Source organism: Lissotriton vulgaris, chromosome 1_2 (assembly GCF_964263255.1).
Source record: "Lissotriton vulgaris chromosome 1_2, aLisVul1.2, whole genome shotgun sequence".
Lineage (NCBI taxonomy): Eukaryota > Metazoa > Chordata > Amphibia > Caudata > Salamandridae > Lissotriton > Lissotriton vulgaris.
Window position 1 is genome coordinate 216732175 of NC_141686.1, and position 18553 is coordinate 216750727.

The 18553-nt window shown below is 46.0% G+C and overlaps 1 pseudogene; it reads left to right on the forward strand.

Moving 5' to 3' along the window:
* The first annotated feature begins 10547 nt into the window (after nucleotides 1-10547).
* The window catches only part of LOC147735035 (U3 small nucleolar RNA-associated protein 18 homolog), a 41720-nt pseudogene continuing 33714 nt past the window's right edge, over nucleotides 10548-18553 (forward strand).

An 18553-nucleotide genomic window follows, 5' to 3' on the forward strand; every position in this document is an offset into this window, starting at 1 on the left:
CTAAAGATAAACATTAGCAATTGCAAACATAATGGAACAAAGGGCAGCAAAACGAGATGAATTGCTGACAACGATGTTTGTGAAAGGAAATGCAGACAAAGATAAAGGGGAAAAACAAACAAAATCGGATACCCCCAAATCGGATGTTAAAAGCAAATTGAGAATGTGGGAAAAATTGAGCCGCAAAGAGATAAACAAATCTTGGGAATTTATTACACTTAAGAAATATCTGGAAGTGCAAAGGATTCCAAGGGGCTTGAGAATTATGTTGATGCCCAGCCATCAGGATACATCAAATGAGTTACTTGAAGAATGGGGTGAATTCATCTTAAAATCGTCTCTGGGATTAGTAGCAATTCTTGTGAAACACATTGAAATCAGCCTGAATAAAATACAGGAAGAACTAAAGGAAATGGAGAAAGAGGTCACATCCTTAAAACTTAACAATGAAATGATCAAATTTAAGGAGGAACTAGAAAGCCAAATTGAAAAACATGAGGATACAGTGAGAGAACGCAAGCATAATAAATTCATACGTGATACTGTGGATTATGAGGAGGGTTGCATATTTACCTTCTCCAGGAAATACGACTTCTTTAAACAACTGTCCCCACAAAAACGTGGCTCAAATCTTTCCAGCAGTGCATCTTCCTCATATTCATTAATCTCAATGGAAGGAAATGAAGGCGAACCAAGTACATCAGCAAACAACGAAAGGATGCCTTTTTTTTTAGGAGATATGCGCCTCGTGCTACAACAAAGACAGTGGGAACAGAGCCGAGGTGCACAAAATCAATCAAGAGGAAGGGGAAGAGGACAACGATGGACCACAAACAAAAAAAAGACAAGAAGGGGCAACAGGAACAAATCAATCAACCGAAAAAGTGGGCACGGACACACGGAGTATGCGTCAGAAGAGGGGGAAATAAATAATGAATTGCAAATCATTAACCTCTCCAAAAGAACAATCACTGAAACAGAAACAATGTTATTAAAACGAGGCATAAACTTTTGCCCTAAGAAAAAGATGAACATTGCTCAAGTACGAATAGACCTCTATCTATATATAAGAAAGATCAAATTGGCCAAGTTCTTTGAGGAAAATAAAAACAAAAAAGATTCCCAAAATATACGAATGGAAGAAGAAAGCACCTCAAATGTATGTGTAAAAGAAGCAGAGGCATACACCACACTTCTGAATCTAGATGTAACCGATGAAAATGAAATAACAGTCAGTCAAGCAATTGCACAAACAGGAGCAGACATCAGCAAACTAAAACCCAAATCGAAATTTTATCCCCAGTTACCGGCTGGAAACAAGATGGATATTTTTCAAGAAGCTGTGATCCAGGACTTGTATAAAATCAAGGGATCCAACTACAAAGATAACTTAACCCCAGAGGAACGAAAAGCATTAGAAAATCTATGCAAAGATGACCAGATAGAAATAAAAATGGCGGACAAGGGAGGAAATATTGTGATTTGGGAAAAGAGTTCATACATCATTGAAGCCCATAGACAATTGAAAGATATCAAATACTACGAGAGGCTAAAAACTAATCCTACATCCGAAATAAAGAACAAGTTGGATGAAAAATTAAGACAATGGAAACTGAATAACTTGATTGATGAAGATGAACAAAAGTATCTAACAACCAGCCACCCGACAACAGCTACAATATATTTCCTGCCAAAGGTCCACAAAGATCGTAATAAACCTCCAGGAAGACCAATTTTATCTGCGAAGGGCTCCCTTTTGGAACCTGTCTCAAACTATATTGATCACTTCCTAAAACCACATGTCATACAACTAAGCTCATACATTCAAGATACTAATGATCTCTTAAGAAGACTGGAAAATACACCATGGCAAGAAAATTATCAACTGATATCCATGGATGTCGTATCTTTATATACGAACATACAAAATGACACTGGAATAAAGGCATGCAATTACTTTTTGCAACACAGAGACATCAAATATAAAAACCATAACCAAATGTTATTAGACATGATTGAACTATGCCTATCGCAAAATATCTTTCTGTTTGGTGAAGAGTTATACAGACAATCCAGTGGAACCGCAATGGGTTTTTCATTCAGCCCAAATTACGCGTGTCTCACAATGGGATACTGGGAAAAGGAAATAGCCTGGGCATCAGAATATGATCAATTCACTGGCAAAATTATGTGCTGGATAAGGTTTATAGATGACCTTCTGATCATCTGGGATGGAACCCAAGAAGAATTACAGGATTATTACAGGATCATCAACAGCAGTATGACAGGATTAACTTTCACATATGAAATTAACAACAAAGAGGTAACATTCCTGGATACGCGTATCTACATCAAAGATAATCAGATCCACACGACGCTGCACAGAAAAGAAACGGCTACCAATGCAACACTAGAAGCGACCAGTTTCCACCAGGCCTCCCTGATCTCAAGCATTCCATATGGTGAGTTTCTTCGCATCAGAAGAATATGTAGCGAAGATTCTGAATGGCAGAAACACAGTGCTACAACAAAACGAAGATTCAAAAATCGCAAATATAATCAGGGCAACATTGAGAAATGTTGGAAAAAAGCGAATGAAAAACCTAGACAGGAATGTTTGAAACGATCAAACAAAAATAAAAGTGATCAAGAACCCATCCGACTCATCACTGATTACTCTGAAAACAGTAAAAAACTTGTCCAAATCATGAGAAAAAACTGGAAGATTCTACATTTGGATGACACATTAGGGAAGCTAGTGGGTCAACATCCAGTGGTTACATACAGGAGAGCACCGAACTTGAAGGATCAGTTGATTCATAGTCACTGCAAACCCAACAAAAAGAAAGACTGGCTCAAAACCACTGGCTTCGTGAAATGTTATGGTTGCAAAATGTGCCAAATTGCCAAACAGACCAAGGAAATACCAATGCGTAATAACAAAAAATGGCAGATACGACAACTAATTTCATGCAAAACGGAATTCACAGTCTACGGAATAGAATGTCCGTGCCCCCTAATGTATGTAGGTAGCACCAAAGGAGAACTAAAAAAACGAATAATGGAACATGTGAGAGCCACTGTACATAAGGACAGAGCTAATGCAGTGGCAAAACATATGGAGCTAAAGCACAATGAGATTGGCTGAAACTGAAATTATTTGGGATAGAAACAATACCAAAGAACATACGTGGAGGAGATCGCGAAAAAATTCTGAGACAAAAGGAGTCGCGCCACATCCTAAATTTCAGAACTTTAAGTCCGCATGGCCTCAACCAATCGGAGGAGTTATATATTCATCTCTAATATGGACAAATGAGGAACATAACAAGTGAACTTGTGAGGTTGAAACCCATTTCAAAACAAGACTTGATGATCCAAAAATAAGGGTACCCAATCAACAAACAGTTGACAAATCCCACTAGAGGGATTGAAAGGGACAAGATGAACTGAGTTGGCTAAAAATAATGGCGAAAATTATAACGTCAGCTAATATCATAAAGAGCTCAAGCATGAGAGCAAAGGGTTTATTGAATTCTCTTGTTAAATGAATGGTTTAATTTCACTTAGAGACTTTTTTTTATAAACAAATTGTTAAAAACCACAAATACCACAATGCCTAGCTACTAAGAACAGGATGTGATGTAACATCAAACACTAAGATTGCTTTAAATGTGTTGAAAAAATCTTGAGAAAGTGATCGTGAGCAAGGTGCTAGGAGCACTGAAACGCGTAGATCGTGTTGTTTTCATTGCTGATGAGATTTAAATAAATCTATTTGTGGAACTCAGAGGGCGTGCGCCCATTACTTTCGTCTAAACGGCGGAGGAGTGTTAAATATATATATATATATATATATATATATATATATATATACACATATATATACACACATACACTCTTGTACCTTTTACCACAGGTTGCCACTTGTTTGGAGGGTAGTCGGTTTTTTTATGCTACAGACAGACTGCAACTCAGACTGTACACGAGGACCTGGTCGTGACTCCCCAGTGCATGTCTCTGGAATCACAGAAACGGGTGGTGAATTGGTCTCAAGCTCAGGACTGCAAGGTGGAGACTGGCTCATACTCATAGATTCTGCAACACTATGCCCAGAATGAGAGTGTGAGGAAATGTATCTTTTTGCATAATCACCCTACAAAGTGGTGCTGGTCTTTTGACTATGAAAGTGCACTGAGGCCTGCTAACCATACCTCAGTGCCAGTGCTCTGACCCTCAAAGGTATATGATTAGCTTCAATTGACTTACTTATAAATCCATAGTACGTGGTACCAGGGGTATCTAGGGCCTGTAAGACAAAGTGTCCCTCATGAACTGCAGCAGTGACATTAAAACTTGTCTCACACCCTGCCACTGAAGACTGGCAGAGCGGTTTAAAGTGTTAACTTTGCTTTATTGACAAAGTTCAAACCTCCCTTTTTTAATGTATATGTTACCCCAAGGTAGGTCTATTGAGTCCTAAGGCAGGGAGCTTTATATTAAGAGGCAGGACATATATTTTTATATGTCCTAATGGTTAAAACCGTAAATTGTCATTTTTACTGTGGAATTGACAAGCACAGAGTCACACACTGACAACTCAGCTGTGCTAACTTCTGAATGTGACTATTAAGGTTGGTACATCAAGGTGACAACATAATAGTTATGTTAAACACAAATTGATGTCTAAGTCGAATTTAATGTAACTTTTAAGTAAAAGGCAAGTTTAGAAAGTTGCCACTCTCTTGCCTAAGGTTTCCTGTGGCTTTTTGCAGATGCTGACCGCAAGACAGTCTCTCCACTGCCTGGGGATATGTGTGAGCTACTCCCAGGAAAGGAATCAATTGAGCCCTGCTGTTGGAAGAGGTGTTAGCTCTCCCTGGCCGGAAGCCACACAGGGTGTGAGCCCAGAGGACGTGTTTCAAAGAGGAAGCTACCTTTGAAGGGCAAATGGTGGTTACACAAGAGAGAGACTGCTATTTTGTTCTGGTAGACAGGGTTGATGTCTGGGACAGAGTGGGGAAAACAGTTGGCTAGCTTGTTTCCCCATGGACTTGTAGCTCTCAGCTAGCCGCACCTCTGTTTTAGGCTGCCAGGCTCTACAGAATGAATGAGGGGTCCCGCCATCTTTGGGTGGGTAGAATATTGCACTCTGGGATAGGTCGATGCCATGCATTGTAAGAAGTCTTCAGGCTGGAGGGGGAACTAGTAGCCTATTGGCAAGTAACCACCACACCCGCCTAATGACTACCCTGCTGTTCCCTGGACCTGGTAAAGAGGAGATGCATCAAAGAAGGGACTGCTCCTGGGCTAGTAAGGAGAGGACTGTGCCTGTGGTATGCTGCTCAGGAATAGTTGACCCCTAAACCCTAGACGGAGGTGAACTCCAAGATTCTGTTGATTTTCAGTTACTGCTCCAGGACCACAAAAGCTGAAGAAGACCACCTTGGCTAGCCACTGACACCTGATATGCTGCCTCGGAGACATAGTCCGGATGCTCCAAAGTTGCAACCAAATCTGCTGGACCTGGGAGAGTAATCAGAGTGCACTTTGATTGCCCAAGAAAAGTTGTTGCCATTACCAAAAGGAAAACAAATAAGATACTTACCTTTAACTGTAATTAGCCAGTATTGGTAACTTTCATAGATTCGTATGCTTGAATCATTCCCCGTTATCAAATTGGGAGTCCCACAGTACCATAATAAAGCAGTTTGCATCACTATCATAGGCTGTAATAGTAATGAAAAGTCGGCTTAATAGCCTACCAATGTCGTTTTATAAAAAGGACAAAACTTGAACTATAACCAATCAGGCAATAACACCCTCTATAACCTTCCGAACAAAGGCTGAGTACCTCAGATTTTTGAAGCACAAGTGGAAATAATAATTCAGAATTACAAGGGCAGCCTCAGAGTGGAAGAGGGTAGGTCGCATGTGAATCCATGAAAGAGACAAATAATGGATAACTACAGTTACAGGTAAGTAACTTATTTTCTTATTCAGTATTGGATTTTATATAGATTCATATGCTTGAATCAGAATAGTAAGCAGTGTTATAGGTACCCTTAGAGGATGGTGGGTAAAAAGTAATATATAATTGAGGAGGTTCAAATAGAATTAAAATATATATATAACCTACTGGTGATAGCCAGTAGGTAATTATAATTAGGACCAAAGTGTCCATAGGAAAAGCGTTTTTTGTTATGCCAATAACTTTGTCGCCGCTTGACGAATCTTCCCGAAATATAAAATAAACACCCCCTTTTTGGTTCAGCTGCTGTGTTGAAAGTTTTATGGTGATCCGTCAAGCGGGGTCCAAGAAAAAAAAGGGGGTTGGGGTGGGGGCAAAGCGTGTTTTTCCCCATAATCTGCCTAAGGGTATTTTTCATTTTATTAACACTACTACATCACAAACCGCTGAACAGAATTACACCAAATTTGGCAGCAAGTTCAATGTTGTTCCAGAAAGCATGCTTTTTGTGATTTGGTGTAAATCCTTTCATTAGTTTCAGACACATTTAAGTGTAAAAAATATAGATATCTGGGACCCCCAAAAAATACGGAAATGCTACTGGAACTTGATTGCATGCCAACACTTTAACCAGGAAGTGTTGGCAGCAGTCTTGGGACCTGGCTTGAAGAATAGTCCCACAAAAAATTTAAACAAGAAGGAAAAGGAGACCGGGTAGGAATACCCTGATTCCCATACAGGGACCTTGCTGTGGGTAAAAAGTATTTTTTCGAAATTAAATTTGGCTGCGAATTCGCGGGTGGACCAGTGACGGAAAAAGACGCGTTCTTCAGCTCATCTTTTTTAAGAAGCCCCTTGTGGGCCAAATTCCGGGGACATGCAGGCTTATAGACAAGGAGGGGGGCTCCAGGGAACCCCCTCGCAGGCTTTTGAGAAGCCCCTGGGACCACCACCTCCCCCGGGCACTAAACAACAAATGGGTGGGGGCCCATGAAACCCTCCCCAGCCCCAGGGACAGCCAGTTCCCCAGGGCAATTAACAATAGAAATGCGTGGGGGGGGATGTGAGCAGCCCTCTCCCCAGGGCAATGAATTAAATAAACACAGGGCTCATGCGTTCCCTCCCAGCCCAGGTGACATGCAGCTCCATAGTATAGTGAATAGTAGGAATGCAGGGGGCCGCCAGTACCCTAAGATTTAAATATTGTAATGCTGGAGGTCCGTTGAAGACCCCCGGGACCACCACCTCCCGGGGGCTGCGTAGTGAAATGGAGCGGGGCCACGCAGCACCCCTTCTGGAGCCAAAGATGGCCCTGGAGACTGCCACCCCCCAGGACCGGCTCCTGCTATGTCCAGGGGTGCCCACCTTGGGACACAGCTGTATGCTATTGCTCGGTGGGAGCTTTTCCGCTCCCGCCAAGCCGTAGCAAACTCTGCTGGGCTTTCAGCAAGCAAGTGTATTTAAAATGCTTGCTTTTGGACAGAGGAAGATGCATGTTCAGCACCTACCTCTGTCAAAAAGCAATGGCAACTTCCGCAGACACGGAGATCCGGCAGGGACGGCGGTCCCCAACACTGCTATGTGGGTGCCCTGGGTGGGACCAGGGTACCCACAATAGAGGCCGGACCCGGGGGGATGGGGTCCCCATGGCCAAAATCGGCCCAGGATGTCCTTTAAATTATATAAAGAAAAAAATTAAAAAGAGGCTGGGGATAGGGTCCCTGTGGCAAAAAATGCCAGGGGATATCGTCCTTGGGGCCAAAAAAGACCCTGCGATGGGGCCCCTGTGGCTGAAAAAGGCACAGCGAAGGGTGGCCATGCAGCCCCCCACCCTTAAAATAAATTTCTTTTTTAGGTTTCGCCCTGGCCGGAGCACTAGTGCTCCGCCCAGGCGAAATGTTATGTCCTACAGTGTTGGGCTTAGTCCCGCCTCTGTCTTCCATTGGCTAGCTCCATAAATGGAGGCTAGCCATTGGAAGACATGGTTGTCCATCACTGTTTCCCCGTCACAACGCGATTCGGGGGCGTTTATGGGTCTTTTTTTTAGTTCCACTCTCTCCTCTTCCCATTGGCTGGAATTTTACCTTCCAGCCAATGGGAAGGGGAGAGCACGAAAGACACGCCCCGAATCCCTAGAGAGCGCGCTGTGCTTTCAGTCGACAACAACAACTTGTTTTATTTATGTGCAATGCCACGGACTTAGCCCAGGCACGCAGCTTTCCTCCCACAGGTTTTAGGAGACTCACAACGATAACTGCCCCGAAGCAGTACGGTGCGTACGCCTGAAGCGTACCCTTCCACACCGCAAGTTGAGCCGCCTGGCGACGTACTGCCTTACTTGGCTGCCCCGTACGTCTCGTACTGCCTGGAATTGTGTTGCCTATTGTCTGCCCCGTACGGGCCATACTACGGACCCAATTGCCAGGCGGCTGCCCCAAGCTGCACAGGTACGAGTCGTACGCCAGGAGCGTAACGAAGCGCACCGCACCGTGGCCCCCGCTCCCAGGCCGCGCCGCACCAGAGCCGTCCTGTACGTGTGGTACAGCCCGCCCAGTGCCGAACTGCCGCCCCAGTGAGAGCCGCCCCACCCCGAAGAAAATCCGCCCCGCTGGACTGTGCCCGCACTGGTGACCTCTCCACACTGCCTCTGGAAGTTCCGTCCTAACGCCCGCATCGCGGCGCTGGTGAGGGCCGAACTGAATCCCCCTGAGGCTGCCGACGTCCGTCTCCAGCTTTGCCTGCACCGATCCTGCAACTTTGAGGCACTGTTCTTCCCCGGACAGCTTAAGGGTGCGCACCTCGGGCCGGCGAGCCCGGGATTATTGCCAGCTTTATTTCCCTTGTTTGCTCATGTACTTGTCCCTGACTGCTCCATGTTGCTCTCTCGCCTGTTTGTTCCCCCACTTTGGTCTCCCATTTTTCTTTTGTATCACACTCGTACCAGCATGTTACTTCTGCCCTGTTCTCGTGTAACTTTCTTGCGACCTGTGTTGCTTCCCCCATGCTTAAAACAACATTTAGAACTTTCATTTCACCTCTGGAGAATTCACTGGCATCTCAAGCTCCCTGTTAGTGTGTTCCCGCCCCCCTCCTGCTGTCCGTGTGCCCGTTCCCGCCCCCCCTTCCCCAGTTTCCTCTCCCCCACTCACTCTGCATTGCTTTTTTGCTCATGTACCTGTTTCAGAATGTTTCTAGAATACAATGGCTAAGCAAACAAATGTACACTTGGAAAGCAAACATAAAAGCTGCATACGTATCTACATACACAAATATGCACAGACCCATCGCGAACATGTCCTAAAATGTACAAACGTGTTTTCTACTTTACACTACGATTGTTAAAATCAGTGTTCTAGAACACTTCTATAAACGTTCTCGTTTGAACAAAGCTGACCAGCACTACCGCATTTTTGCGAGGCAACACTGAACAGGGTCAGTGCACGCAAGTTACTTCGAAATAGAAATTAAATAAACAGCCCTGGGTTAACTTCGCTTCATTTCCTTTGCGAAGCCCGGACGCAATCTCGACTATGCAACGTGGTGCAATGGAGTAACAACTTCAGGCATTTTGTGTAACAACCAACACGAAATGTGCAAAATTGTGGGAGATTTCACGAGTGCAAATAAAATTTTGTCGAGCCACTTTTAAATCCGCTACAAGCGTTGCTGAAATAGGTTTCCGAATCATGAATAAAATGCAGCAAAGACAACTTGAGAAAAGATGAAAAGACAGGACCCAGATACAACGTTACTACATACAAGTATTGGTATGATTAGGATTTAAAAATGTTGAGACTGAAAGTGTAGTTGGATGTTAGCGAATTCTGGTAACAGAGCGCCCCAACCGACTTTCTGCAGTTGCCTGCTTCCTAATGCCTGGGTGCACACTGAAACATAAATGAGAGTATACAACGGCATACATTTCTGCATTTTGGGCAGGAAAATAATGTATTGCAACACATTTGTCTTTTTAGTTACAATTATACAAAATTACAATCGGCAAACGTAGCTATTAAACTTGCCAAATTGCAGTGCAGAATTCATCATTGTCTTCTGCTCGAAAACACGTTCATACAGAGATTTGCGCCTGTAAACTTGGACTATGTATTTATGTATGGTGACACGTGTGATGTGAACATTTCCTACTCAAAACGATCAGCGCTTCGTATTCCAGACTAAAGACAGCTATGGCTTTGTGGGTGTAGATGAATCATGCTTTTTCGGCCTTGGCTAGCGTAGGTGCCTTGCTGACGAGATTTAATGACTGAGTAGCGAGGTAGAGCACTGCCCCTCTTCTCCATTGGCTGGCCTCCTAAACGATGGCCAGCCATTGGAGAAGAGGTCCCAGTGACGTTCTTCTTTGGATCTAAGCCCCGTCATTTTCGGATTGGGGGCTTGTTTTTTACTTTCTTTCTACATTCTCAAAAACACGTCCCCCAGTCTGAAAAGGACTGGGCTTATTTTTTTTCCCAGCCTGTTGGCTGGGTAGAGCCTTGCGTTCGCCATCATCGCATAATTAATGTCATCAGATGGCGCATAATTACTTCAAGTCGCACGCATGTGTGTCAGTCTGAAAATGAGCGACACCGGAGGCGTTAAGAAGCGTAAAAGTTGCCCGGCTGAGTCCGAGGAACTGGCAGATGGTCCTCAGAAACTTCGCCAGGGGAAAATCAGATGGGATCCCAGCCCCCTCAGTGCCACCGAGCGCTGCTTGGAGCAGGCTGTGTTTGGAGACCCGGATGAGTTACTGGAAGCCCTTTGCAGGCACCGGCCGGCAGAGGTGTTGGTTCTTGGGAGCGAGGATGAGGGCCCGGGGAGCGACGAGTCTGGCGCAGAGGATGCTGCCCGCGTCGGAAACTCAACAAGCAACCTCCATGGCAGGAAGAGATCGAGGCTGACTCTGCTCCAAAGGATCTCCGGCACCGCTTCCCCCGGGAGCTGGCACGGAGCTCTGTGGAGCAGACACTGCCACGGGGGCAGCTCCAAATCCGCCTATGCACCGCTTTCAGCAGAGCCATGGGTGGCACCCCGGCCTGGGCCGAGCGCGGCCCAGCCGAGGACCCCGAGGAGGACAGCTTGGAACAGGGCCCTGGAAAACGACTCCGGGCTTCCCACACCCTGCCTAGAATGGATCACCTCGTTCCTTGCCGGAAGAACTCAGAGAGTCCGCCTCCCACCATCCAAGTCAGAGGCCACTGAAGTCATTTGCGGCGTGCCACAAGGATCTTCACTCAGCCCCACCCTCTTCAACGTTTACATGAGCCCCCTCGCGACCATCGCACGCCAACACAACCTCAACATCATCTTCTACGCTGATGACACTCAACTGATCCTCTCTCTCACTAAAGACCCTAACACCGCCAAAACCAACCTACATGAAGAAATGAAAGAAGTAGCTCAGTGGATGAAGCACAGCCGTCTGAAACTGAATTCAGACAAAACAGAAGTCCTCATCTTAGGTACCTCCCCCTCCACCTGGGACGACTCTTGGTGGCCAGAGGCCCTTGGAAAAGCACCCATCCCGACGGACCACGCACGAAACCTGGGCGTCATCCTGGACTCCTCACTCTCGATGACCAGACAAGTCAACGTCGTTTCATCATCTTGCTTCAACATTCTTCGCATGCTCAAAAAAACATTCCGCTGGATCCCCACCGAAACTAGAAAAACGGTCACCCACGCACTGGTTACAAGCCGCCTGGACTACGGAAACACCCTATACGCCGGTACCACCGCAAAACTTCAGAAAAAACTCCAACGCATCCAGAACGCATCATCCAGACTCATACTAGACATCCCGCGTAAAGACCACATTTCTGGTCACCTGAAAAACCTCCACTGGCTCCCCGTCAATAAGAGGATAACATTCCGCCTCCTAACCCACGCACACAAAGCACTTTACGAACTTGGACCCGAATGCCTCAACACACGACTTTCCTTCTACACCCCCTCCCGCCAGCTACGCTCTTCCAACCAAGCCCTTGCTGCTGTACCTCGCATCAACAAAGCCACCATGGGAGGAAGATCCTTCTCCTACCTGGCGGCTAAAACCTGGAACTCACTTCCCTTTCACCTTCGCCTCACTCAGAACCACCTAGCATTCAGAAAGCAACTTAAAACCTGGATATTCGACAAGTAATTCCCCAACCCTTCCTCAAGCGCCTTGAGACCCTCTGGGTATGTAGCGCGCTATATAAATTATTGATTTGATTTGATTTTGATTTTGATTTTGCCTCCCGGCACACTGCACATCAAGAGGTGTCCGCCCGCTATCCATGCGCGACCCTCCGAGGCGCGGCTCAGCAGCGTGCACTTCCACCCAAAGGCGGCCGAGCTGCTGGCGGCCGGCCTGGACCGCAGTATTAGGCTCTTCCAGGTGGATGGAGGCACCGGCCTCCTGATCCAGTGCTTGCATTTGGAGGGATTTCCCGTGCACCAGGCGCGGTTCACCCCCGACGGGCGCAAGTTCTGACCAGTAGCGAGCGCAGCCGCAGCCTGTACTTGTACAACATGATGGGTGGCGGGCTGAGCTCCGTCCAGCCCGCGGCCTGTATGAGCGCTGGTTGCGGGCCTTCGAGATCTCCCCGGACAGAACCCTGCTGTTGCTGCACAGGGTCTCCGGTTACCGGGGGGGGGGGGGGGAGTGCGGGTTTCCAAGCGCTACCATTTGGACTCTCGCTGTGTGCTGTTCGGGGCTCCTGCTTCACGTGTGTGTGTGTGAGTGGCTCTGCGTGTGCGAGTGGCTCTGCGGGTGCGAGTGGCTCTGCGTGTGCGAGTGGCTCTGCATGTGCGTGTGGCTCTGCGTGTGTGTGTGGCTCTGCGTGTGTGTGTGGCTCTGCGTGTGTGTGTGGCTCTGCGTGTGTGTGGCTCTGCGTGTGGGTGGCTTTGCGTGTGTGTAGCTGTGTGTGTGTGTGTGCAAATGCAATAGGTCTGGCATTTGCGAGAGATTAAGCTATTGGCATAGTAAATGACAATGCCATTTATTTATCAGTTTTCAAAACCAACACATATATAAAAATGTTGTGATTTGCAATGCCAATAGCTCTAACTTTTGCAAAGGCGAGACCGTTGCATTGTAAATGCTTGTTTAAAACCTCCGGCAAGTTGCTGGAGGCCTCCCCCCTTCACCACCACTCTGCAAACGCTCCTCCTGCTGCACTGCCGAACACGTCCATGGCTGCCAACAAGCCCTCCTGTTATGTCCAGTAAGTATTACACAGACTGACTGATGGGAGGACTTCCGAGGCCACGCCTAGTTTCTCCACCACTCTGCAAACACGTCTCCTTGCGCACTGTTAGTTGTGGAATGAAGTCCCCTTAGCTCCAGAGGGTCCTTGGGGGCCAACTACATCTCCTGTTTCCTCCAGTAAGTCTCCCACTGCGGGATTGCTAAGAAGGCTTTGGAGGCCATGCCCCTTTCTCCACCAGTCTGTAAACGCACCTCCTACTTCACTGCTGGTTGCGGGATAAAGTCCCCTTGGCTGCTGAGGGTCCTTGGGGGCCAACTACCCCTCCTGTTACCTCCAGTAAGTCCCAGACAGTAGGATTGCTGAGAGCTGGTCGGATGCCCTGCCCCATTTTCCCCACCACTCTGCAACTGTGACAATTAGTTACAAAAACTGAAATTCACTGAAAAAAACAAAGGTTACAGGAATGTTATAGTTAGGAAATGAAATAAAAAAACATAGTCACTGGAAAAAACACTCCTACAAAACCAGCGAAATTCAGCAGTGGAATGCACTGCTTATGACCTCGCGTATTACATTGTTCATGACATGGTAATTGACGTCACTGATGACATCATCCACAAAATCACTGACACACCCACTTATATCCCCATAGAACTTTTCATACACCCACACAACCATTCACACTCCCACTCACCCATACAGCCACCCACTTGCTAATACAGCTGCTGACATATTCACTCATATAACCACACACAGAGTCAGTCACCAATACAGCTACTCACACACCTAGTCAGCCACACATACAGCCACTCACATAGCCACTTACCCATACTAATACACACACCCACTAGCTGATACAGCTACTAACACATACTCACCTATATAGTCACTGACACAAGTACACACTCATACAACCACTCTCACATTCACTCATCTACCCCATCACTCACCTACACTGCCTTTCACATACCCAGTTACTCACCCATACATCACTGACATAACACCTCACTCGTCACAGCTATTCACTCATTCACCTATGTAGCCCCTCATACACACACACTCACTAACCCATACAACCACTGAGTCACTCAGCCATACAAGAAGTCACATACCCGCCTACACAGACACCGATGCAGGTACTCCGACAATGACCCACTCACATATGCATACAGCCACTTAGACACCAACTGATAGACTGATACAGACATTCACACAATCATTTACCCTCCCTTACATTCACCTTGACACACTCACCCTCCTCCGCTCCTACGACCCAGCTCCCCTAAACCACACAACCACCACACACCTCGCCATTCCCACGATACACTCAAATACCCTTATACCCCCCACACTAAACAACAGAATCTCCATCCCTAATAACCTTAGAAAAGTCCCCCTCTCTCTAGTACCCTCTACCACCCTCGACACACCCCGTCTCAAATGCACTCTCCTCAACTGCAGATCGGCCTCTAGACACTCCTCTGCAATCGCTGATCTCATCTTAACACTGGACCTTGACCTAATCATCATGACTGAAACCTGGCTAACTGAATCTTCTACACCGATAATGGACATTCTGGTTCCCCCCAACTACCACATCATTAGACTTAACAGGTCCGGCAAAAAAGGTAGTGGAATCGCATGCATTTACAGGTACAACCTCTCTGTTCTGAAAGTCACCTCCCCCTCCCTACCCTCCCCAACTTCCTGTGAATACATCTTCCTCGATATTATCAGTGAGGGCAAACCGATATGCTCTCTTCACGGCATTTACCACCCACCCGGGGACAACCTCACCTTCTCCCAACAAATCATGGATATGATCTCAACCAATTCCGGACGGCAGCTCACCCAAATATACCTTGGTGACTTCAACCTCCACTGGAACGCTCACAATGACGCTGTGGTAAATAGTCTTAAAAATTTCCTCAACGCCCTTGACCTCACCCAAATATGCAACAGCTCGACCCACGACAAAGGCTCTATCCTCGACCTTATCATCTCCAAGGAGGACTCTAACCAACTTGAGTCTATCCAACCCTGTGACTGGTCAGATCATCATATTGTCACATTCTTCATCAATGAAAAAGTAAAATTTAACCCGGTTCAATCCTCCAAGCCCAAAGTCTGGAAAAGAGACCTGAAAAAACTCAACCCAAACTCTTTACCCCCTAACAGCTGCAATCTCCTACTTCCCCCTACCGGCGCCATGGACGTTCAATCCTTGACTGACCACTATCTCAACGCTATGACCTCAATAATTAATGAGGCTGCACCTATGCAGCTAAAAAGAGTCTCCACTAAAATCTCCAATCCATGGTACGACGGGAGTCTCAATGAAGATAGACGAGCCATGCGAATGGCAGAGCGCACCTGGAGATCAGCTCCCTCTGCACTGCACCTAAAAACCCTGAAGAAAAAGAGAAACGCCTACTTCAGGAAAATAAAACGCTCAAAATCAGATTTCTTCAGCCTCCAGCTCGACCAAGCAAAAAACCGTCCGAGAAAACTGTTTGAGCTAATCAGAACACAATCCAAGGAACAACCCCAACCACTCAGCACTCTGCGCGAAGCACCCTCCTGTGAAGACTTCTCCGCTTTCTTTACCCAAAAAACTGACAACATAAAGAGCGATCTCCTCATTGACTCAAGCCTTTACTCCAAACCCCACTGCATAGCACCCACTGAACCAAAAAACAATGCTACATGGTCATCCTTTAGCACCTACTCTGAAGAAGAAATTGGCAAACTGCTCAGCACCTTGAAACCATCCAATCACCTCACGGACCCCCTTCCTGCTAACGCTGTAAAAGACTTTACCCCTTTGCTCCCCCCACTCTGGACTAAGATTATTAACAGCTCACTTCAACAAGGAACCATCCCTGACTCCCTCAAAGTTGGACAAGTCACACCTTTACTAAAGAAACCTACAGCCGACCCCTCTGATCTAAACAATTACCGTGCCATTACCAATATTCCCGCTCTCGCCAAACTGTTGGAAAAATGCGCACAACTACAATTGACTAAACACATAGATCAGTTTGATCGTCTCAACCCTCATCAATCAGGCTTTCGAGCAGGACACAGTTCAGAAACTGCTATGACTCACATAATTGACGACGCCCTTCAAATCCTAGATCAAAACGATACCTGCCTCCTCATCCTTCTTGATCTCTCTTCAGCATTCGACACCGTTAAACATGAGAACTTACTCGAACTATTAAACACAAAGAATGGGTCTATCTGGGACTGTTCTCAAGTGGTTCACTTCCTTTCTACACAACAGGTCGCAGAAATTCAAGAGCAACAACCTGATGTCCTCGCCAATACCTGTATCGTTAGGCGTCCCCCAAGGATCCTCCCTATCCCCAACTTTGTTCAACCTAGTTATGGAACCTCTCACCACCTTGTTACAAGCATCCAATGTACACTTTCACATGTACGCCGATGACACCCAACTATATCTCAAATTACAATCCCCCAAAGACATTTTGTTCCTGAACTCAACGATCAGAAGCACCCAATCCCGGCTTGCCGATAATCATCTCAAACTCAATGCTCTGAAAACAGAGATCCTTCTGATCTCACCTCCCGCGAAGATCTCTACCACTCTAATTTGGCTTAAACACCTAACGGCACTCAATGTCCAACCCACCATCGTGGACTCAGCAAAATCTTTAGGCATAACAATTGAAACCAATCTCAACATGCAGCAACATATCAGCAAGGCAACTAAGGGAGCGAACTACCAAATCAATACCCTGAGGAAACTTAAACCCTTCCTCCCAGCCAAAGACTTCCAAACTGCAGTACAAACACTAGTCATCCCTCGAATAGAATACGGCAGCATCGCCCTCTGCGGACTACCCCTAACTACTACTGCACCCCTAAGAGCTTCTCTAAACGCTGCAGCGAGACTCATTACTGGGTCAAAAAAACACTCACATATTTCCCCTGACTTGAAATCCCTGAACTGGCTGCCTTTTGAAGCCAGAATACATCTTAAAATCGCATGCATGACCCACAAGGCTGTACACCTGAGCTCACCCGGCTACCTCACTCAGAAGCTGACAATTTCTAGCGGCTCTAGAAACACTAGAGGCACAAACAATCTTCTGCTGAAGCCTCGAAGATTCCGGAAGGAAAAAACGTATAAACGCTCCTTCTCAGGAATGGCACCCAGGATCTGGAACTCACTCCCTCCTGAAACCAGACTCATCTCCTCCACTACACTTTTTAAGAAAGAAGTAAAAGCTATCCTCATGGCTAAATACACTTGAGCTATTATTTTGGATTTTTTAAAGACTCTGCATCGATCTGTACTAGTTTGATCCCTTTGATTATTTGTATTACTTGTATTATCGACTTACCTGATTGTCTATGCTCCCACTTATTTGTACTATTAACATTTTTGACGTACCTGTTTGACTATGCTCCCTCATGTACCTACCCCACCCCACTTATTACCTACAACTACGCTATGCCCAATTGCCTGTTATTCACTCTCCTGTTCGTACCCCTTCTTTGTAAAGCGCTCTGATATCTGCAAAGATCTTGTTCGCGCTATATAAAACTTTCAAAATAAATAAATAAAAATTTAATCACTCATACACCCACTGATTCACCAATACACCTTCATTTGTATATATATTTGTTACACACAAATGGAGCTGCTCCCAGAAAAAATTACCACTAGTGCTCAAAATTCAAAGTTAAACTGTGTATTGACATCTCACAAAAAGTAAAGACTGGCCTCACACACCACCTGGTGTCCTGCTTCATCATCAGCAGTCCTCGCCCTCTAAAAACTTGGTATGATAGAGGGCGGGAATACATCTGATGACAGGGATGCACTTCTAAGCTAAGTGGGGGCCTGTGAATCGTGAATGTGATTTAAAAACCATTACAGTTGTCAAATTAATTTTAATAAGGTGGGCACCTGTATGATATTAAAACTGCGGTACAGTGACTTGGGAAAATTATTATCCCCTCACAGTGGTGTATAGGGTCAAAATGTTTCTGCCTAGTGTCCCGAAAGGGTACGCACCATTCATCAGGACCTGTTCTTCAGCGGGCTCCGGCCTTATCAATCTCGTGTTAAGGGAAAACCATTACGTAAGGTGACCTTTTGCCACTCCTCTCATTGAGGGGGCTCCACGTCAGCCCAAGTTTCTTAACCTATGTGCTCCATGGAAGGAGTGGAGGTAAGGCCCTTTTAGTCACACTTGTGTCAAGGTGCTCCCTCCACTAAAACACCTAGCTCTGTCCGTATCTCCTTCCCGTCAGAGCTAGGTATTTCACGGAACTGCGTTGGAACTTAGCCAGCAGTCATGCATGGAGGGAAATAGTTAATAATCTTAATGAGTGAGAATAGCTGGTACTGAAGCCAGGC